Consider the following 23,588-nt stretch of genomic DNA (forward strand, 5'->3'; position numbering starts at 1 on the left):
TTGGCCAAGGAGACCTGATCTGAGACAGGAAAGGCCATTTTGTGGGAACTTAGTATGGCACAGCAGTCAGAGGACACTCGGGATAGTCACAGACCTACTTGGGGAAAGGAGGTGCATTTGTGGGTGTGGGTGTGAGTTTGTGGTTTTGTGTCATGATCTGAGAATAGGTAGGAAAGACGGTTTCTTGGTTTGGAGTGTAATGTTTCTACTAAGTCGTTTCACAAGGCGTGTGTTTCTATGTCTGTGTATCTCACTGTGTCCGTGGTTGTAGACATTAGAAAAAAGAATGCATCAATGGATGTGTCCTGTCTAGTAGAAAGCTTGCCAGAATTCATCGTGCCCAATTAATGAATGGAGAAGGGCTTGCCTTATCAATGGGCAGCACCTGCTATCTTCTTAAGTTCTGGTTTTCTTCCTGAATTCTGGCCACTCTCTAGAATAGGCTCATGGATTTGTTTCCAAGATATGTACCACCTCCAAGCTCTTTCACATGGCCATGTACTGGATACCTGAAGGGAATGGCGAGCATCTCAGAAAACTCAGATATCAGTGTGACTACTAATGTCTCAGTGGAGGAACCCTGGTTGGACCTTTTGCTTACCTATTGTTCTTTTTCCCTGAAAGTCAGGAAGGTCTTTGCCACAGGGCACCCCTTTGTGAAGCCTGAAGAAAACAGTTTCAAACGGAAATGAATGGGCATCACCTGTGGGTCTTTGCTTAATTGCTTTGAAATGGAATGTGTCTGAATCAGGTGCTTGGCCCTGTTTGAGGCTGTGGCTTAGATTGTCAGCACCTGATGGATGTAAAGAAAGATCCCATATGTGCATCTAAAACCAAAACGGCCAATAGACTAGTCATTGTGGATGCAGTCTATCACCTTCCTCTGTAAGGTTTCTGACTTCCTTCAAGTGACAATAGGGATCCTTTGGGTCAAATGAGTTCTTTAAAGCCCAGCAGAGGCTAGTCCATTGACGCTTGCGTTTTCTCATGACTCCAATACACATAAAGAATCTAATCCCCCAGTCAGTAGGCCTCAAATTGGAGAAGAGGACCAGTATTACAGGCAGGACTATTGGATCACTCCTGGTTCACAGGAAGGGTGTCCAGGCCACTCAAACTTTAGGCAAATGATGGGCAAGTGAGCTTTTTTTGGACACTGTCTTGGACTTTGCCCCTCATGGAGACCTCTAGCAAGAGGTTATGAAGAGTGTCTATATGGAAGAAAATGAGGGCCATGTGGGAGTGTTTTGGTTTCAATTGTGGTTATTTGTGTGGCGGTTGGAAGAGATGACTGGGTCCACCTGGGTTTGAAATCTGTTGTGATACCCCTTAGAGACTGAGTTCTGAAACTGACCTTAGAGAAGTATTGCCATGAATTGTGTTGGGATTTTAGGAGGCCACGCATGAGAGTCACACATGGAAACTGAGATATAGGCCTAGGGTGGCTTTCCACAGAGCACTGGGAATCTCAGCCAGGATATCACATGATTCTATTCTTAAAGACATGGCAGCCATAGTTGAGAATCAAAACAAACATGGACCTCACATTGTAGACCTCAATGATCCTGACTTCATGTGACCTTTTGGTCACTCTTTAGAAAGACTTCCTGTTACAGTTCTCCAGAGCTTTCATTGAAATGAGCTTCCTCGCCATTTAATGCTTCCAGAATGAGTTGAAACACACAGTGTCTCCAACTTCATCCTTGAAAAATTGCTAGATAAATACCATAAATTTTTTGAATTTCCCAAGACCAGGTTGCACTGGGGAACCTTTTGATGTTTTACGTCTGATAATGAGTGTATCAGGCAGTGCCTTGATTGACTGGGATTCATGAAAATGGTGTAGCAAAGAGATACCAGTAAGTTGGAGCCTGCTGAGTGGTGGGCGTAGAGCAGAGGTGGGAAGGTGTATGATAAAACATCTGTGTGGTGCCATGTGGATATACCATTGGCTCCAAATGACTTGTGACTGAGATGGTGCAACCAGCAGAATGTTCTACGTAAAGGCATATTGTTAAATGGAGAGGTTTCAGTGCAATGTTTAGAACCATGTTGCTATGGACAAGGGGACAACTATGAGGGATAGAAGCCTGGTTGGTGCATTCACATGAGATCCCTAACCCACCGCATGTGACAGAACTCACTACAGCACTGTGTCCCAGTTGAACTCCTTCTATTTCATGAAGCAAATACCAAACTCCCAGTGAAGCAGCAAGAAACACTATGAAAATTGGAGGATGACCAAATGGCTTCACAGTCCATATGGGGTGAAACTTAGCCCAAAGTGGCCACAATTTACCTACAAAGGGAGAATTCAGCACGATGCCTCATGTTCATTGGAAAATAAAAACCATGTCCTTCAGGTCACATAGATGCAGACCCAGCTATGATGGTCTCACTAGAAAAAAAAGCAAAAGCTCCTGACAACAACATATATTTCAAGTGCCCAACATCATAGGCAGTTTCTCAAGAAGTCTTTAGGGCACCAGAGCTCCATGTTTGTGGAATGTTAACCCTGTCCCTTATTTTGCGAAACTCCTCTAACACCTCCAAGGTTGTGAACTCCTGAGCATATTCCATTCCAGATATGTATTCACATATTTTTTAACTCTTCTCCTCTAATTGTGTATTACTTGGGCCAGAGGTAATGACAATGCATTGTTCTGGATGACAGTGGGAAGATTTTTGTGTAGCACATATTTGCATTCACATTGGATTCATTTTCCAATTTTCCATTTGAAATACTGAATCCCTGACACTAACCCCTACCCTACAAGACTCTGAGTACTAATCTTAATATGATGGAGAAAAATAACTCAAACAGAATAGAAATACAAGCAGTTCAGAGAAGGGTTGCTGTATAGTTGGGCTTGCCTTTTGCAAAATATAGGGTAGGAGTTATAAATCTAGTCAATTTAAATTGAAGAAGTTCTCCCTGTGTTTTTAAAGTTAACAAATATGTGAATTCCTGTCTCCCTTTCTCTGTACCCTATTCAGCACATGTATTTTATTTGCACATATAGAATCCTACCTGGTATCACACGTACATACTTGTGGGGTGTCTAACTTGGCAGATACAAATTGTGAGAACAGATCACTCCTCCTAAACGCTGTTGGAACTGAAAATTCAACCTATGGGTGAGCTTCCTAGTTGAACAACACTATAAATAAATTCATGTTCAGTAAAAAAAAAATATTTTGGATCTGTGGACTGTATATATTACATGATGAATTTTGATTAGCATATATATTTCTTATTTTTAATGACACTGTGTGGGTTTTTCTGTTTTGTGTATATATATATATACTATACAGATTTTTCAAAATGTGAAAGATATGCGTCTTATTATACACTCCCTAAATTCATTAATGTTCATGTATTTGGATTTCTAATCAACTATTCACAAAATTATTGTCAGAAATATTCATCCACCTGAACTACATATTTGTTACCTAGTACTGAAAACTAAATTCAGTGAATGGTGCATACAAATACTAAAATTTCTACAGTAACTTACGAGTTTAACATAAATGCAAGTAGATTCCTATGTTCCATGATGTCTATTTCGACGTTCATTTTTATTCAACACTGGCACATTACTATTTCTTCATTTTATGCACATCATACGATATATATTTCTTCCACAAGTGAGCAAATTTATAGGCTTTGTTTCACTTTCAATCACTTCCTTCTTCAGAACACATGTATTCCTCCATGTTTCTTGACTGTTTTTTTCATGAGACTTTTTTCCAAACACATTATTTTCGATTTCCATAATCACTTTTGAAGCAAACTCACACACCCATCATGATAAACGGTAACCCTATTATTACCATTAGATGTATAACTTGTAGGAATGAATGATTGTATATCAAGAAAAAAATTTCTTATATATTTTCAGATATCATTTCAATCCATTATTAAAAGTGAAACAAGTTATATTATTTATTCACAGTATGGTCTATTAAGGCATCATATCTATATTCATAGGCACAGGGTACACCTAAATGTATCTCCAATACTAATTTATAAGTCTTTAAAATATTGCTTTCAGAAATGGTGGAAGAAATACTCTAGTCACCTGATATACATATATATTTCATCACAGTAATATTCATGACACAAATTGCAAGGATTACACTTATGATTGTACCAAAGCCTAAATTAAATGTGATCATGTATTACTAACAACATCCATGTCCTGGTTCCCTAATGCTCTCAAATATCATTCATATTGGTGACTACATATCTGTTTCTTCCTAAGATTATATATTCAACCTCAACCTTGTTAAAATGTTATATCCTACCTCTCACTTTGTACTTTGCGTGATTTCCTACTGTCTCTATTGATATCTGCTTTCAAATACCTTTTCTCCAGTTCATCATTGGGAATGACCCTTCAAATGTGCTGACATTTAGATTTACTCTCTCACCAAAACCGTATTGCTAAAGAACTTTTGTTCCAACTCCTACACCCACTCAAATGGGGTCTTCAAATCCCTGCAGAGGGCAGTCCAGAGGTGCTTAGGTTTTCTCATGACTCCAATTCACATAAAGAATCTGAACCCCACAGTCAGTAGGCCTCAAATTGGAGAAGCAGAGCAGTATTAATGGCAGACCTATGTGATCAATCCTGGTTCACAGGAAGGGTGTCTAGGCCACCCTGACTTTAGGCAAATGAGGGGCAAGGGAGCTTGTTTTGGACACTCTCTTGGGCTGTGCCATTGATGGAAGCCTCAAGCCAAAGGTTATGATGAGTGACTATATTGAAGAAGATGAGGGCCATGTGGGAGTGTTTTGGTTTTTATTGTGGTCATTTGTCAGGATGAAGGGATGTGTCTGAATCAGCCTCTCTCTTCTTAATGTAGAGAATATGGACCAAACCAGGCCTGTGTGGAGAGGTGTTCCTGGATCCCTATGGTTGATATATCATTCTAACTTGTGAAACTGTCACAGGAAGTAGGGGCATCCTCCATCTCATGGGACCCTTGGAAGCAAGTGTTAGGACAAAGTGGTTGCCAAGGCAGTGACCTCATACAATTCTTAAAGGAAGTGACCTACCTCACTTCCTTGGTGATGGAACTCTCTGAATTCGGGACCCAGGAAGCCTGGCACACAGAGCCAGTCCCAGTCTCTGTCCCAGTGGGCTCACATGTTTGGATTTACCAATGACAGAGTCAGTCTTTCTTGGTACCTACTGATGTGAGGATGGCCAAATGCCAGGAGAGCTCTGAAGAGGGGACTTTCCTGAGAAAGCAGGTAGTGACTCAATGCTGGCTCCTGACAACTTCACAGATTTGACGAAGTAGAACAGATTTGAGACAGGACACGCAATTTCGTGGGTACATAGATTGGCCCACCAGTCAGAAGACACTCCGGATTGTCACAGACCTACTTAGGGGAAGGAGGTGCCTACTGATGTGAGGATGGCCAAATGCCAGGATACCTCTGAAGAGGGGCCTTTCCTGATGAAGCAGGTAGTGGCTCAATTCTGGCTCCTTACAATTTCAAAGCATTGGCCAAGTAGACCAGATGGGAGACAGGACAGGCCATTTCGGGGAAACACAGTATGGCCCACCAGTCTGAGGACACTCCGGAGAGTCATAGACCTATTTGGGGGAAAGTGTTGCCTTTGCGGGTGTGGGTGTGGGTTTGTGGTTTTGTCTCATGTTCTGAGAATATGTAGGCAAGGTGGTTTCCTTGGTTTTTAGTGAACTGATTCTAGTAAGTCCTTTGACATTGCGAGAGTTTCTATGTCTGTGTATCCCACTGTGTTCATGGTTGTAGACATTACAAAAGAGAATGCATCAATGGATGTGTCCTCTGTAGTAGAAAGCTTCCCAGCATTCATCCTGTGCAATTTATGTAAGGACTGCGGCTTGCCTTATAGATGGGCAACACCTGCTATTTTCATAAGTTCCTTTTTTCTTCCTGAAATCTGGCCATTCTCCAGAATAGGCTCATGGTTTTGCGTCCATGAAATGTACCACCTCCAAGCTCTGTGACAAGGCCATGTACTGGATAGCTGAAGGGAATGGCGAGCATCTCAGAAAACTGAGATATCAGTGTGACCAGGAAAGTCTCAGTGGAGAATCCCTGCTTTGGGCCTTCTGCTTCCATATTGTTCTGTTGCCTGAATGTCACGAATTTGTTTGCCTGAGGCCAACCCATTGGGAAGCCTGAAAACAGTTTTAAAATGGAAATCAATGTGCATCACCAGTGGCTTCTTGCTTAATTGCTTTGGAAAGGGATGTGTTTGAATCAGCATCTTGGCCCTCTTTGAGACTGTGGCTTAGATTCTCAGCACCTGATGGATCAAAAGAATGATCCCATTTGTGCATCCAAAACCAAAATGGCCAAAAACACTCATTCTGGATGAAGTTTCTTGCCTTCCTGTGTAAGGTTCCTGACCTCCATCAAGTGAGAATCTGGATCTTTTGGGTGAAATGAGGTCTTCAAAGCCCTACAGGCGCTAGCCCAAAGGAGCTTGGGTTTTCTCATGACTCCAATTCACATAAATAATCTAAACCCCACAGTCTTTAGGCATCAAATTGGAGAAGTAAAGCAGTATAAAAGGCCGGCCTATTTGATCACTCCTGGTTCACAGGAAGGGTGTCAAGGTCACCCTGAGTTTAGGCAAATGAGGGGTAGGGGAGCTTATTTTGGACCCTGTCTTTGGCTGTGCCCCTCATGGAACCTTCCAGCCAGAGGTTATGGAAGAAGATGAGGGCCATGTGGGACTGTTTTAGTTTTAATAGTGGTCATTTGTGTGGCGGTTGGAAGAGATGACTGGATCCACGTGGGCTTGAACATGGTGTGATTTCCCTTAGAGACTGTGATCTGGAACTGATCTCAGGGAAGTATTGCCATGAATTGTGTTGGGATTTTAGGAGGCCACGCAGGAGAGTCGCCCTTGGAAACTGAGATCTAGGCCCAAGGTGGCTTTCCAGAGAGCACTGGGAATCTCAGCGAGGATATCACATGATTGTATTTTGAAAGACTTGGCAGCCATAGTTGAGATTCAAAACACACATGGACTTCACATTGTAGACCTTAATGGGCTTGGATTCATATGACATTTTGGCCACTCTTTGGGAAGCTTTGCCCGTGAGAGTTCTCCAGAGTTTTCATGGAAATGAGCTTCCTCAAAATTTAATGGTTCCTGAATGTATTGAAACCCACAATGCCTCCAACTTCATCCTTGAAAAATGGCTAGATAATTACCATGATATTTTTGAAATTCCCATGACCAGGTTTCACTGAAGAACCTTTGAATGTCCTGTTCTAGATCATGAGTGTAGCAGACAGTGCCTTGATTGACTGGGTTTCATGAAAATGGTGGAGAACAGAGATGCCAGTAAGTTTTATCCTGCTGTGGAGTGGGCCTATAGCAGTGGTGTACAGGTGTGTGATAATACATCTGAGGTGGGGCCATGTGGATCTTCCATTGGCTTCGAAATGGCGTGTGACTGAAATGGTGCAGCCAGCAGACCCTTCTATGTAAAGGCATCTTGTTATATGGATATTTTTCTGGTCAATGTTCAGAATGAGGTTGCTATGGACACGGGGGCAAGCTTTGGAGGATAGAAGCCTTGTTTGTGCATTCTCCTGCAGACCCTGACACAGCACAAGTGACAGAACTCCCTCCAGCACTGTGTCCCAGTTGAACTCCCTGTATTAGGTGAAGCAAATACCAAACTCTCCGTGCAGCAGCAAGAAATCCAACGAAAATTGGAGAATAAACAAATGGCTTCACAGTCCATATGGGAAGAAACTTAGCCCCCAGTGGCTACAGTTTACCTACAAAGAGAGAATTTAGCACTGCTGCCTCATATTCATTGGAAAATAAGAAAACATGTCCTCCATGTCACATAGATACAGACAGAGCTTTGATGGTCTCACTACAAAGGAAGCTAAAGCTCCTGACAACAACATATATTTCAAGTGCCCAACCTCAGAAGCAGTTTCTCAAGAAGTCTTTAGGCCATCAGAGCTCCATGTTTGTGGAGTGTTTACCATGTCCCTTACTTTTGGAAACTCTCTACCACCTCCAAGGTTGTGAACCCCTGAGAATTTTTCATTCCATATATGTATTTACAGATTTTCTAACTCTTATCCTATAATTATGTCTTACATGGAACGAAGGTAATATCAAGGCATTGTTCTGGATGAGAGTGGGAAGATTTTTGTGTAGAATTTATTTGCATACACATTGGATTCTATTTCCTATTTTCCATTCGAAATACTGAATCCCTGACACTAACCCATACCCTACTAGACTCTGACTACTAATCCTAATATGACAGAGAAAAATAACCCAAACAGAATAGAAATACTACCAGTTCAGTGGAGGTATGGTGTATAGTTGGAGTTGCTTTTTGCATAATATAGGGTAGGAGTTATAAATCTAGTCAATTTTCAATTGAAATAGTTCTCCATGTGTTTTTAAAGTTAACAAACATGTGATTTCCTGACTCTCTTTCTCTGTAGCCTATTTAGCACTTATATTTTTATATGCATATATAGAATCCTACCTGGTATCACACGTATATTCTTGTGAGGTGGCTGACTTGTCAGATACCTATTGTGAAAAGACATCACTCCTACTAAACCCTGTTGGAACTGAAAATTCAACCTATTGGTGAGCTTTCTAGATTTATTGTACATAAATCTATGTTCAGTAAAAAAAGATGTTTATGCATCTGTAGATGACATATATTTAATGATGAATTTTGATTGGTATATATATTGCTAATTTTTAGTGTCTGTGTGTGTGTTTTGTGTATATATATATATATATATATATGTGTGTGTGTGTGTGTGTGTGTATATACACACACTCTCCATATTTTTCAAAATATGAAATATATGTAGCTTATATACACTCCCTTAATTCATTCACGTTCACGTACATAGTTTTATAATCAACTTTTCACAAGATTATTCTTAGAAATATTCATCCACCTAAAATACATATTTGTTTCCTAGTACTGAAAACTAACTTCAGTGAATGGTGCATACAATTCCTAATATTTCTACAGTAACTGACCCAGTTTAACATCAATGCAAGTAGATTCCTATGGGACTTGATGTATATTTTGATGTTAATTTTTATTCAACACTGGTACATTATTATTTCTTCAAATTATGCACATCATAGGGTATATATTTCTTCCACAATTTAGCAAATTTATAGGCATTTGTTTTACTTTCAATTACTTCCTGCTTCAGAACACAGGTATTTCTCCATATTTCTTGACTAGTCTTTTAATGAGACTTCTTTCCAATCACATTTTTTTCAATTTCCATAATCACTTTTCAAGCAAAACTCACACACTCTTCATGAGAAACCATAACCCTAATATTACCATAGTATATATAACTTGTTGGAATGAATGTATGTATATCAATATAAGATTTCCTGTATTTTTTCAGATATCAATTCAATCCATTATTTTAAGTTGGAACTAGATGACGCTCAGCAATCCGCAGAGCGGCCGAGCCACCCCCCACCCCCACCTGCAAGGTAGGCGGACCTGCGACCCATCTGCAGGTCAGGACCAGGAACCCACGGAAGGGCACAGCTGCCCATGCGCCTGCATGGTAGGCAGAGCCATGACCACCGACAGAACAGGCCCAGGGGCCCGCCAGACACATCGCCCCGGTTGGGGGAGGGCCAGAGCCGCTGGGCACCTGCAAGGTAGGCGGACCCGCGACCCACCAGCAGAACAGGCCCAGCAATCCGCAGAGTGGCAGAGCCACCCCCCACCCTGTGTCTGCAAGGTAGCCAGACCTGTGACCCATTTGCAGGTCAGGCCCAGCAACCTGCGGAGGGAGACAGCTGCCCCACGTGCCTGCAAAGTAGGTGGAACCATGACCAATGACAGAACAGGCCCAGTGGCCCGCAAGACACATCGCCCCGGTTGGGGAGGGGCAGAGCCGCCGTGCACCTGCAAGTTCGGCAGACCTTTGACTCACCAGCAGATCAGGCCCAGCAACCCGCAGAGTGGCAGAGCCACCCCCCGCGCCTAAAAGTTAGGTGCACCTCCCACTCACCGGCAGGTCAGGCCCAGCAATCTGTGGAGGGAAACAGCTGCTCCTCGCACCTGCAAGGTAGGCGGAACTGGGACCATCGACAGAACAGTCCCAGTGGCCCACCAGACACATCATTCGGACTCTGAAAGCTAGAAGATCCTAGAATAACATATTTCAAACACTAAAAGAAAATGGATTCCAACCAAGAATTGTGTATCCAGCGAAATTAAGCTTCAGGGTGGAAGATGAAATTAAAATCTTCCATGATAAACAAAAGTTAAAAGAATTTGCAGCTAGAAAACCATCTCTTCAAAACATCCTCGGCAAAATATTACAGGAAGAGCAAATGGAAAATATCAATGAAAACCAACAGTGGGAGCTAGTACAGTAAAGGGGGGGGCGGATAATCAAAGAGGAAAACAAACCATGTTTAGTAACATAAATAAACAAATATGGCTGGAAGAACAACCCATATCTCAATAATAACCCTAAATGTTAATGGATTAAACTCACCAATTAAGAGACACAGAGTATTCGAATAGATCACTAAACAAGACCCAACAATATGCTGCCTTAGGGAGACGTATTTGATAGGAAAAAACATACATAGACTGAAGGTGAATGTTTTGGGAAAAATCATATCACTCATATGGACTACGTAAAAAATCAGGAGTGTCCATACTCATATCAAATAAAATAGATTTCAAGCCAAAGTTAATCAAAAGGGATAAAGAGGGACACTACATACTGTTTAAGGGAACCATACACCAACAAGACATAACAATCATAAATATATATGCACCAAACAATGGTGCAGCTATGTTCATCAAACAAACTCTTCTCAAGTTCAAAAGTCTAATAGACCACCATACAATAATCATGGGAGACTTCAACACACCTCTCTTACCACTGGAAGGATCTTCCAAAAAAAAAAGTTGAATAAGGAAACAATAGAACTCAATAACTTAAATAATAACCTAGACTTAATTGACATATATAGAATATACCACCCAACATCAAGCAGTTACACTTTTTCTCAGCAGCACATAGATCCTCCTCAAAAATAGATTATATATTATGTCACAGGGCAACTCTTAGACAATATAAAGGAGTAGGGATAATACCATGCATCTTATATGATCATAATGGAATGAAATTGAAAATCAACAATAAAAGAAGTAAGGAAAAATCATGTATCACTTGGAGAATGAACAATAGGTCACTAAATGATCAGTGGGTTATAGAAGACATCACTGAGGAAATTAAAAAATTCTTAGAGATAAATGAAAACACAGACACAACATATCAGAATCTATGGGACATATTGAAAGCAGTTCTAAGAGGAAAATTTATTGATTGGAGTTCATTCCATAAAAAAAAAATCAACAAATAAATGATCTAATAATTCATCTCAAAATCCTAAAAAAAGAAAAGCAAAACAACATCAAAAGAAGTAGAAGGCAAAGAAATAATTAAAATCAGATCAGAAATTAATGAAATCGAAACTAAAAAAAAACAATTGAAAAAATTGACAAAACTAAAAGTTGGTTTTTCGAAGAAATAAATAAAATCGACAGACCCTTAGCAATGCTAACGAACAGAAGAAGAGAGAGAACTCAAATTACTAGTATTCGGGATGAAAAAGGCAATATCACAACAGACACTTCAGAAATACAGAAGTTTATCAGAAATTATTTTGAATCCTTATACTCCAATAAAATAGAAGATAGTGAAGGCATCTATAAATGTCATAAGTCATATTATCTGCCCAGATTGAGTCAGGAGAATATTGACAACCTTAACAGACCAATATCAATTGAGGAAATAGAAGAAACCATCCAGAGACTACCAACTAAGAAAAGCCCACGACCGGATGGGTGTACAGCAGAGTTTTACAAAACCTTTAAAGAGGAAATAATACCAATACTTTTCAAGCTATTTCAGGAAATAGAAAAAGAGGGAGAACTTCCAAATTCATTCTAAGAGGCCAACATCACCCTGGTTCCTAAACCAGACAAAGATACTTCAAAGAAAGAAAACTACAGACCAATATCTCTAATGAACCTAGATGGAAAAATCCTCAATAAAATTCTGGGGAATCAGATACAAAAACATATCAAAAAAACTGTGCACCATGATCAAGTAGGATTCATCCCTGGGATGCAAGGCTGGTTCAATATACGGAAATCAATAAATGTTATTCACCACATCAATAGGCTTAAAAATAAGAACCATATGATCATCTCGATAGATGCGGAAAAAGCATTCGACAAAGTATAGCATCCCTTTATGTTCAAAACTCTAGAAAAACTAGGGATAACAGAAACATACCTCAATATTGTATAAGCAATCTATGCTAAGCCTCAGGCTAGCATCATTCTGAATGGAGAAAAACTGAAGGCATTCCCTCTAAAATCTGGAACAAGACAGGGATGCCCTCTCTCACCACTTCTGTTCAACATAGTTCTCGAATCACTGGCCAGAGCAATTAGACAGATGAAAGAAATTAATGGCATAAAAATAGGAAAAGAAGAACTCAAATTATCACTATTTGCAGATGATATGATTCTATACCTAGCAGACCCAAAAAGGTCTACAAAGAAACTATTAGAGCTAATAAATGAATTCAGCATAGTGGCAGGATATAAAATCAACAAACATAAATCAAAGGCATTCCTGAATATCAGTGACAAATCCTCTGGATTGGAAATGAGGACAACCACTCCATTCACAATATCCTCAAAAAAAATAAAATAAAATACTTGGGAATCAACCTAACAAAAGAGGTAAAACACTTATACAATGAAAACTACAGAACCCTAAAGAGATAAATAGAAGAACATCTTAGAAGATGGAAAAATATAGCCTGTTCATGGATAGGTAGAACTAACATTATCAAAATGGCGATATTACCAAAAGTTCACTATAGGTTAAATGCAATGCCACTAAAAATCCCAACGGCATTTCCTGTAGAAATAGAGAAAGCAATCATGAAATTCATATGGAAAAATAAAAGACCCAGAATAGCAAAAACAATGTTAAGCAGGAAGTGTGAATCAGGTGGTATAGCTATACCAGACTTCAAACTATACTACAGAGGAAGATTAACAAAAATAACATGGTACTGGTACCAAAACAGGCGGGTGGACCAATGGTACAGAATAGAGGACACAGAAACCAATTCACAAAATTACAACTATCTTATATTTGATAAAGGGGCTAAAAGCATGCAATGGAGGAAGGATAGCATCTTCAACAAATGGTGCTGGGAAAACTGGAAATCCATATGCAACAAAATGAAACTAAATTCCTTTCTCTCACCATGCACAAAAGTTAACTGAAAGTGGATCAAGTAACTTGATATCAAATCAGAGACACGGCGTCTGATAGAAGAAAAAGTTGGCTATGATCTACATACTGTGGGGTCGGGTTCCAAATCCCTCAATAGGACGCCCATAGCACAAGAGTTAATAACTAGAATCAACAAATGGGACTTACTACAACTACAAAGATTTTTCTCAGCAAAAGAAACAATAAGAGAGTTAAATAGGGAGCCTACATCCTGGGAACAAATCTTTACTCCTCACACTTCAGACAGAGCCCTAATATCCAGAATATACAAAGAACTAAAAAAATTAGACAATAAGATAACAAATAACCCAATCAACAAATGGGTCAAGAACCTGAACAGAAATTTCTCAGATGAGGACATACAATCAATAAACAAGTACATGAAAAAATGCTCACCATCTCTAGCAGTCAGAGAAATGCAAATCAAAACCAACCTAAGATACCATCTCACTCCAGTAAGATTGGCAGCAATTAGGAAGTCAAACAACAACAAGTGCTGGCGAAGATGTGGGGAAAAGAGTTCACTTGTACATTGCTGGTGAGACTGCAAATTGGTGCGGCCAATTTGGAAAGCAGTATGGAGATTTCTTGGAAAGCTCGGAATGGAACCACCATTTAACCCAGCTATTCCCCTACTCGGTCTATTCCCTAAAGACCTAAAAAGAGCACACTATAGGGACACTGCTACATCCATGTTCATAGCAGCACAATTCACAATAGCAAGACCGTGGAACTAACCTAGATGCCCTTCAATAGACGAATGGATAAAAAAAATGTGGCATTTATACACAATGGAGTATTACTCTGCATTAAAAAATGACAAAATCATAGAATTTGCAGGGAAATGGATGGCATTAGAGCAGATTATGCTAAGTGAAGCTAGCCAATCCCTTAAAAACAAATGCCAAATATCGGCTTTGTAATAAGGAGAGTAACTAAGAACAGAGTAGGGACAAAAAGCATGAGATGAAGATTAACATTAAACAGGGATGAGAGCTGGGAGGGAAAGGGAGAGAGAAGGGAAATTGCATGGAAAAGGCAAGAGACCCTCAGGGGTATACAAAATTACATACAAGAGGAAGTGAGGGGAAAGGGAAACAATATAAGGGGAAGAAATGATTTACAGTAGAGGGGGTAGAGAGAGAAGAGGGGAGGGGAGAGGGGAGGGGGATAGTAGAGGATAGGAAAGGCAGCAGAATATAACAGACACTAGTATGGCAATATGTAAATAAATGGATGTGCAACTGATGTGATTCTGCAATCTGTATACGGGGTAAAAATGGGAGTTCATATCCCACTTGAATCAAAGTGTGAAATATGATATATCAAGAGCTATGTAATGTTGTGAACAACCAACAATAAAAATTAATTAAAAAAATAAAGTTGGAACTAGTTGTATTATTTATTCATTGTATGGTCTATTCATGCAATATCTCTATATTCATGGAAACAGGGCACACCTATTTGTACCACCAATACTAATTTATATATCATCAAAATATTGCTCCCAGAAACAGTGGAAGAAATACTCATGTCACCTGATCTACATATACATTTTATCACAGTAATATTCTGGACACAAAAAGCAAATGTCACACTTTTGATTGTACCAATGAAAAGGTCGTTCGAGCGTCGTAGGAAGAGACCACCAAGAGACTGTCTCTCGCAACAGCAAAGGGTTTATTGGGGATCCAGCATGCTGGGGCTCAGAGCTCACTTGAATAGAGCAGAGAGCCCTGAGAACAGCTTAAGCAGAGCTTATATACGTTCCTTGGAGAGGGCAGGGAGGGAAGTTTATTGATGGGTCAGGGCGAGTGGGCAGTTTGTATACAAACGGGTGAGGGAGTACATTCTGCAGTTTGGCAGTTGGGGACATTACATTCTGGGAACAAGATTAGCAAAGAGTTTTCAAGATTTCAACAGTGTTTGTTAAGCACACAGAAAAACAGGAAGTGATAATTACCTTTTTTATTAACCTTTCATTCCCCACTTCTTCTGGTTACTTTTAATCATAAAAGTAATCATTGGGCGGTGTAATATTTTATTTCTGATAGTGGCGTACATTTTTGTCTGATTGCCAAAAATTTAACTTGTCCAATTTGAGCTTGGAGAAATGAAACTACACGGTGGAGCAACCAAGGTCCTACAGTTAGCAATAAATGAGTATTATTAATGGACCTGCCAGGGCTGATAAAAGCGTAGATAACCAGGGGGACTATGTTAACGAAGACACAAACCACCCTTTTGGGGCCTCTCTCTCTTGTTGATGCTCTTCAAACCATCTTCTAAATTTACTCATAAATTCTTTTACAACCAGTATGGTCAGCATAAAAACAACATTCTTCCCTCAATGCAGCATAAAGGCCCCCTTTCTCATGAAAAGAAGTTCCAACCTCGCCTGTTCTGTAAAACAACTTCAGAGAGAGAGAGGTTAAAGATTCCTGTAAAGCTGTGATGGAGGATTTAATATCTTTAAGCTTTGGTATACTGCTGCTTCTAATTTGGTCATTTGTTGTTTCCCATGGACTAGGGCATTGGGTCTTGTGCCCACCCCTGCAGCAACTCCAATTCCTAAAAAGATGGCTAAGGTGAGGGATACAGGTTCCTGGCAGAATCGGGTTGTATGCCCCCCTATTTGAAGTTTAAATGATCCTGCCTCATGATAGAGCACTCTGGGAAACAACTGCACCATTACATAATTTTTCACATCTGTTGACCATTTTATGAAAACATAAACAATATTTTAGTATATAGAATTATACTGTTGTAGGTATGGACAAGGCAAGGCACCTAAGATAGAAAGGAATACAGGGAAACAGTCCTATTTAGTTGCAACCTGATTTAGAAGGCATTGCTTATGTTGTAATCAATTAATCCCCTGAACCCCCAAGTTTATGTAGTTTCAGAATTTTGTACCCAAAATGTAAGGGATGGGGCTAAGAAGTTAACAGTCTGCAGAAGTTCACATAAAGCAGTTTTTTTTTCTGCCTCTGTTCTGGGCAAGTTACATTTTTGAGGACACCTGGGAGGGGGATAGCTTTTTTCATCTCTTTTTTTCTCCCTGCCAGCTGTTACCATGGAGCCCAGTTGGTAACTTCTTTATCTTAGAAATGTAGCCATCTCTGTGAAGCCCCAGCTCAAGGCCTGGGGCCTTGTTCACATATTTTGTGAAAAACTAGTAAGGGTGTGTCTAGCTTAGGAGTGCTAATTTTTCCAGCCAGTGCCCAAGCAGAACAGGCAACACGAAAACAGGAAGTTTACCAACATTGAACTTTTTTTTTGGGACTCTTTTTCTGAAAGTCCTAAAGTCAGCCATGGTGAAGACTTCTGGAGAAGGTCAGTTAAGACTTTTCTGTGGGCCTGGTACAGAGTTGGAAGATGGGGAAGGCGGGGGGTGAGAGCAGCTCCGTGGATCTGAGTATGAGGAAAGAGAGATGTGAAAGAATAATAGGAAACAGGTTTGGGATTTTCCTAGCAAAAAAAATTCAACAGTAGAACAGATAGAGCAGAGGGGAAGACGGGAGTGAGTATCCCAAAAAGGCTGTGAGGGACTTTAAATTCTTATTAACCTGTTTTCAGTGAAGACAAAGCAACTTTAAAGGTCATTTTCATTACATCTTGGATAGGGGTCTGAGGGTTCTCCTCAGCTGGTTTGAGCTTTGGGTTAGCTGGTAAGAGGACCTGGTGGGACCCGTTGCGGGCACTGACATGAAAAGAGAGGAGTGAGTGGGTAGAGGGGTGCCTGAGTACCTGCTACCTCAGCACGGGGGCAATGGTCTGAGAACTGGCAGAGGTTTTGGTTTTTGATCTAGTAATTGGAGGGGAGAAATCAGGTTTCTGAGGTGGGAGTGACAGCAGAGAGTCTGGAGCAGAAGGCTGAGGGTGAGGATCTATTGGAGAAGCATAGTTCAGGATGTGAGTGAAGGAGGGAAAAGGCCTCCACATGGGGGAATCTCCATTCAACCTTTTGAGCAATTGCAGAAGTTAAAAAGTTCACTCAGAATTTGAGGATCTAGAGACCCGTCTGGGGGCCATCGTTTTTTGTTCTCTAATTGGTAATATGGCCAATGCTGTGTACAGAATTTGATGAGCATTTTGGGTTCCACTAGGCACCCCCTGTATGCTCACATCCCCATGACTTACAGAAGAAGTCGGATCTTCCCCAACACAGCCATAGCTGTTTGTGGCTTTGATAGTGGGCCGGGCAAGCATAGTAATCTAGGCTAGCCAACCTGCATCTGGCTCGTTAGTCTCTTCATCCATAACGTTTGTTTCCATTATCTATGGTACAGAAGGTATTTAATGGAATTTTAGTGGGATTCTCTTCATCAGGGATATCCCAGTAGGAAAGACGTATAGCCATTTGACAAATATCTGGGTGGAGAGATGGCCACCAAGTCCCTAAGAGGGCTGTATGCAAGATAGACCATACTTCTTGTCTAGTAGGATTTGTTATCAGCCATCGCTGCTGAACAGGCTGATGAGGGTTAGGACTACTGGTAGAAAACGGGAGAATCTATAGCCATATTCACATGGTGAATACGCAATTTGAAAGGGTTACCAGTCTTTTTCAGTTTCCAGCCAGATTCTGGACAGGTTGCAGGCTTGAGATTTGAGGCATGGATCCAGGAAGAGATTCCGTCTACTTTTACTGCTCTAGGTGTTATAAGTAGCACCTGGTATGGTTCTTTCCAGCGGGATTCCAGGGATGACACCTGATGTTGTCTTATGTAGATGAAGTCTCTTACTTGATATGGATGTGTAGTCCCCTCGTCCCCAGGTTGGTAGGCAGTGGCCAGCTGTTTCAACATGTATCAGTGAGTTCTTTCACAAACTTTTAGTTTGTCAAGCAAGGGGATGTAGAAGGGATCGTTAGGTCTTAGAATTGGGGATAGGTCCTTTACTGGAGGAGGAGCACCATTGAGAAATTCATAGGGGGTGAGGTTACAGAAAGAAAGAGAGGGAGTATTTCTTGCATGAAACAGTGCATAAGGCAGGAGCATAGATCAATCTTTTATGCTGGTCTGTAAGCTTAATTTCTTTAAGGTCTCTTTAATTGTTCTATTTATTTTTTTACATGTCCTGAGCTCTGGGGTCTATAAGCACAATGTAACTTCCAATTAATCCCCAGGGTCCTAACTAACCCCTGACTTACCTTGGCCATTAACGCCGGTCCATTATCAGACCCTATTACATTGGGCAGGCCATATCTTGGAAAAATAACTTTCAGGATATCCTTGACCACTATTTGCGCCGTTGTTTTTTTTTTTTATTATTTATTTTGTGGGAAAGGCTTCAATTTATCCTGAAAATGTATCTACAAAGACTAGGAGATATTTAAGTCCTTACCTGGCTGTCTTAATTTCAGTAAAGTCCACTTCCCAGAATTGTCCTGGTCTGATTCCTCGTAGGTGCTTTCCTGCAGGAAGCTTGGAAGGGTAACCATTAACCCATTTACAGACCCAACAGGCTCTTGTCATCCGTTCAGATATTTCCTTTCGCTGTGAGTAGGTTAGTCAAAAACTCTGTTCTTGATCCTTCAAAAATGCCTGCAGTTTCTTTGAACCAAGGTGAGTGAGTTGATGTACATTTTTAACGTAGTGTAGGGCTTTCTGTAATTGCAGGCTGGGCTCAGAGAAGTTGAGGAATTCAGTGTCAGTTTCCTTAGATGTTATCAAAAGCTTGCTGGTGCTCATGGGTCCATTGGAATTGGGCATCCTCATTTAACAGCAGGTATGAAGGAGCAGCTAAGAACACAAACCCATGTTTCCATTACCTGCAAAAGCCATCAGTCCCATGAAACTCTCTGTGTTGTCTTCTGTTAGATGGGCGTGGTATCTGCGCAATGGTTTGTTTTCTGGGATCAGTGAGCCATCATTTACCACCCCTAAGAGAATACCCCAGGAAGATTACCTCTTGCTTTCAAATTTGGGCTTTTTGGCAAAAGCTCTATTCCCAAGTGAGCAAGCTCGGATAATAGTGCTTGGGTTGCAGACTCACAGTTTTCCTTGGTGTTGGCTGCCAGTAGCAGGACATCCACATATTGAAGCAGGGTGACTTTGGGGTGCGTAATTCTGAATTTGTTGTGATCTCTGTGGAGTGCTTCATCAAAGAGAGTGGGGGAGTTTTTGAACCCCTCTGGGAGTCTAGTCCAATTTAGTTGACCAGACGTTCCGGTTTATGGGTCTACCTACTCAAAAGCAAACAGCAACTGACTATCTTTATGCATGGGCAAGCAAAAGTATGCATATTTAAGTCCAGAACAGTATACAATTTTCACTCAGCAACACTTAAAAGAAAAGAGAGCCCAGGGAAGAGCTTAATCAGAGCTTCTATACTTTCCTTGGAGAGGGCAGTGAGTGAAATTTATTGATGGGTCAGAGCAAGTGGGCAGTTTGCGTGCAACCTGGTGAGGTAGTACAATCCTCACTTTGGCATTTGGTGACAGCACATGCTGAGAACAAAATTAGGAAACAGTTCTCCAGATTTCAACAGTGTTTTGTTAAGCATACAGAAAAACAGGAAGTGACAAGTACCTATTTTATTAACCTTTCACCAAAGCGAAATGGAAAGTGAGCATGGATTACTAAAACAACCATGTCCAGGTTGCCTAATGCTCTCAAATGTCAATATTATTGGTGACTACATATTTGTTTCTTCCAAAGATTATAGATTCAACCTCAACCATGTTGAAAATGTCTAAACCTATCACTCACTTTATACTTTGCCTGATTTCCTAATGTCTCTATTGATATCTGGATTCTCACATATTTTCCCCAGTTCATCATTGTGACTGACTCTTCACATGTGCTGATATTTATGTTCACTCTCCACCCGAAACCCTATAGCTAAAGAACTTTTGGTCTAAATCCTATACTCACTCTTTTTTCTAAACCTACCGACTATCTTCCTAATCCTACCGACTATCCTTTTTGATGGGATGTTCTCTTCTATATTCAATCATCCAAGGTAAAGGTCCTATGCCATTGTATATCAATTTATCTCGGACATCTCTGCAGAATGTAATTCATCACTAAGTATCCCAAACAAGGGCCTAATGCCCCTCTGGGCTTCAAATCTTTCCTAGATTTCTGTTTTTATACTTATATTGAAAGTTTAATAAAATAGTGGTTGCCAAGGAAGTGACCTCATTCAGTTCCTGAAGAAATTGACCTACCTCACTTCTTTGGTGATGGAACTCTCTGAACTTGGGCTCCAGGAAGCCAGGCACACAGAGCCAGTCCCAATCCCTGTCCCAGTGGGCTCACTGGTTTGGACTTACCAAGGAGAGAGTCTGTTTTTCTTGGTACCTACTGATGTGAGGATGGCCAAATGCTAGGAGAGCTCTGAAGATGGGCCTTCCCTGAGAAAGCATGTAGTGGTCAGCACAGACTCCTGACAAGTTCAGAGATTTGGACAAGAAGACCAGATCTGAGACAGGATAGGCCATTTCGGGGGAACACAGCATGGCCCACCAGTCAGAGGACACTCTGGATAGTCACAGACTTACTTGGGGTAAGAAGGTGCCTTTTGAGTGTGGGTGTGAGTTTGTGGTTTTGTCCCATGTTCTGAGAATAAGTAGGGAAGGTGGTTTGTTTGTTTTGGAGTGGCCTGTTTCTAGAAAGTCCTTTGACAAGAGGAGTGTTTCTGTGTCTGTGTATTCCACTGTGTCCTCGGTTGTAGACATTAGAAAAGAGAATGCATCGATGGATGTGTCCTGTCTAGTAGAAAGTATCCCAGCATTCATCCTGCCCATTTTGGAAGGACTGCCTGTTGCCTTATCGATGGGCAACACCTACTATCTTCCTAAGTTCCTATTTTCTTCCTGAATTCTGGCCACTATCCAGAATAGGCTCATGTTTTTGTGTCCAATATATGTACCACCTCCAAGGTGTGTGACATGGCCATGTTCTGGATAGTTGAAGAAAATATCGAGCACCTCAGAAAACTAAGATATCAGTATGATGAGGAAAGTCTCAGTGGAGAAACCCTGCCTTGGGCCTATTGCTTACCTATTTTTCTGTTGCCCTAAATGTCAGCAAGGTCTTTGCCTCAGGACACCCCTTGAGAAGCCTGAGAAAAACAGTTTTCAAGTGGAAATAAATAGGCATCACCTGTGGCTCTTTGCTAAATTGCTTTGGAAATGGATATGTCTGAATCAGCCTCTTGGCCATGTGTGGGGCTGTGGCTTAGATTCTCAGCACCTGATGGATCTAAAGAAAGATCCCATGTGTGCATCCACAACCTAAATGGCCAAAATAGCCTTCCTCTGTGAGGTTCCTGATCTCCGTCAAGTGAGAATATGGATCCTTTGGGTCAAATGACTTTTTTAAAGCCCTGCAGAGGCTAGCCCAGAGATGCTTGGATTTCTTCATGACTCCAGTTTACATAAAAAATGTAATCCCCACAGTCGTTAGGCCTCAAATTGGAGAAGCAGAGCAGTATTAACTGTAGGCCTATTTGATCACTCCTGGTTCACAGTAAAGGTGTTCAGGCCAACATGACTTTAGGCAAATGAGGGGCAATGGAGCTTATTTTGGACACTGTCTTGGGCTGCGTACGTCATGGTATCCTCCGGCCACAGGTGATGATGAGTGTCTCTATGGAAGAAGATGAGAGCCATGTGGGAGTGTTTTGGTTTTAATTGTGGTCATTTGTGTGGTGGTTGGAAGAGATGACTTGTCCACCTTCTTTTGAACTCTGGTGTGATTACACTTAGAGAATGAGTTCTGGAACTTACCTCAGAGAAGTATTTCCATGAATTGTGTTGGGATTTTTAGGGGGCCACACATGAGAGCCACCCTTTGATAGTGAGCTCTATTTGCAGTGTGGATTTCAACAGAGCACTGGGAATCTAGGCCAGGATATCACATGATTATATTCTGAAAGCCTTGGCAGCCATATTTGAGAGGCAAAACACACACGGACCTCACATTGTAGACATCAATGAGCCTGGCTTCATGTGACCTTTTGGCCGCTCTTGGGGAAGCCTTGCCTGTGAGAGTTCTCCAGAGTTTTCATTGAAATGAGCTTCCTCAATATTTAATGTTTCCTGAATGAATTCAAACCCTCAGGGCCTCCAACTTCAACCTTGAAAAATGGCAAGATAAATACCATGAAATCTTTGAAATTCCCATGACCAGGTGGCACTGGAGAACCTTTGGATGTCCTGTTGCTGATCATGAGTATACAGACAGTGCCTTGATTGACTGGGATTCATGAAAATTGTGTAGAACAGAGATGCCAGTAAGTTGGAGCCTGGTGAGTAGTGGGCCTAGAAGAGTGGGGTGCAGGTGTGTGATAAAACATCTGTGGTAGGGTCATGTGGATTTGCCATTGGCTTCCAAATGGCTTGTGACTGATATGGTGTAGCCAGCAGACCCTTATGTAAAGGCATCTTGTTATATGGAGAGGTTTAAAGGCAATTTTAAGAATCAGGTTGCTATGGTTAAGGGGACAAACTATGTGCGATAGAAGATTTGTTGGTGCATTCTCTTGTAGACCCTGACCCACCACACCTGACAGAACTCACTCTAGCACTTTGTCCCGTTTGATCTCCTTGTATTTCATGAAGCAAATAACAAACTCCCAGTGCCACAGCAAGAAACACCACAAAAAGTGGAGGATGACCAAATGGCTTCACAGTCCACACGGGGAGTCACTTAGCCCCCAGTGGCCACGGTTTACCTACAAAGAGAGAATTCAGGACTGCTGCATCATGTTCATTGGAAAATGAGAAACCATGTCCTTCAGGTCACATAGATGCAGACCCAACTTTGATGGTCTCACTACAAAGGAAGCTAAATCTCCTGTAAACAACATATATTTCAAGGGCCCAAACTCAGAGGCAGTTTCTCAAGAAGTTTAGGGCAGCAGAGCACCATGTTTGTGGAGTGTTAACCCTGTCCCTTACTTTTGGAAACTCCTCTACCACCGCCACGGTTGTGAACTCCTGAGCATGTTCCATTCCAGATATGTATTCACATATTTTCTAACTCTTCTCCTCTAATTGTGTCTTACTTGGGGTGAAGGTAATGTCAAGGCATTGTTCTGGATGATAGTGGGAAGATTTTTGTGTAGCACATATTTTCATACACATTGGATTCATTTTCTGCTGAGATCCAAACATAAGTCTCTATGGCTCGTGGCATTTTGCCAACAGTATTGATTGACAGGCAAGGCATTACTATCCGCCTCTACC

Source organism: Callospermophilus lateralis, chromosome 12 (assembly GCF_048772815.1).
Source record: "Callospermophilus lateralis isolate mCalLat2 chromosome 12, mCalLat2.hap1, whole genome shotgun sequence".
NCBI lineage: Eukaryota > Metazoa > Chordata > Mammalia > Rodentia > Sciuridae > Callospermophilus > Callospermophilus lateralis.